A 1,378-nucleotide genomic window follows, 5' to 3' on the forward strand; every position below is an offset into this window, starting at 1 on the left:
TTGGCCCGTTTCTCGTTCCTTTCGCTCTCCTATGCTCTCCTAAGTATAAAACATGAAATTAAAGCATTAGGAGCATTAAATTCACCAATTCTAATGAGAAATCATCCATAAAATGCATTAAACATGGGGTAAAAATATGTATAATTTATGGTTTATCACCTAACTAGATGTGTATGAATGATATTTGCATGAATGCAGAATGTCATGAGATTGATCCTTTTTTAATACTTAAATTGTCATTGCTCGTTGTTCATCAAGGTTTTATCACTGACGTATTGCGCTGCCTTCTTGCTCAGTTGGTACCTTTGACAGGAAACCCAAGGAAACAATCACATTTTGCTCAGATGGTTTGCTCCACTGCAACTTTAAAGAGATAAAATTTTTGGTTTCTTCCATCCATCCCACCACCACAACTCAAGGGTATAGGATTTGTATCATCTTCAATCCATCCCACTACAACTTAGGGGTATAAGATTTGTAGCTTCTTCAATCAATTGATCTGGGTAACATGAGCAGATGTGTATGTAGAAGTTTAGAATGTATTTTTTTCGAGAATGATCCCATTTTAATGCTTGGGTTGCTCGTTATTCATCGAGGTTGTATCACCGATGAAATATCTTGTCTCCTCGTTTAACTGATATCTTTGATAGAAAATTCAAAGAGATAGTCACAATTTAGACTCCTCTTTCTCAAACATTTCCAACCCCTAGGTTTGGTGAGTTCTAAACAACAGTCCTATTTCAGGTTCTTGTACTCATTAGAAGCCTCCAGAGTAATATGCATAACTTCTTTTGTGAAAGTTTTATTAGTCCATTAATCATTATTTCAATGCAAAATGCTTGAAAAAGATCATAACAATGGACAAGAAGGAAATTGATTGGGAACATAGCTCGAAATGAATAAATTAATCAAAGATTGCAAATGCAATAAGACAGAAATTAACTCGAAATGAATAAGTTAATCAAAGATAGCAAATGTAATAAGAAGGAAATTGATTAGGAGCATAGCTCAAAATGAATACAATAACCAAGTATAGCAAATTCAATATGGGTAAGATGAAAACTAGGTGCCCCAAATATTGCAGGTTGAGCTTCTCTGTACGAACTTCTTGAGGACCATTTTGAGCTCGACATGTGTTTAGGAGATCTAAAGTACTTTGTCGATGCTCCAAGATGTAGCATATCTCCTCCTTGTTAGTTCAGGCATAGCAAGACTACCGCATACCCCACTTTTTATTTGAATTGCCCTTTACGAGTTTTCAATTCAAAACCCCTTTGGTCTCAAAGTGCCCTTTGCGGGTTTTCGCTGTAACGCCCCCGTACCCAAGACCAACGTCAGAGTCAAGCACGAAGTGTTACTAAACTTAATTCATCAATTA

The sequence above is a fragment of the Gossypium arboreum genome, chromosome 1 (assembly GCF_025698485.1).
Source record: "Gossypium arboreum isolate Shixiya-1 chromosome 1, ASM2569848v2, whole genome shotgun sequence".
Taxonomy (NCBI): Eukaryota; Viridiplantae; Streptophyta; class Magnoliopsida; order Malvales; family Malvaceae; genus Gossypium; species Gossypium arboreum.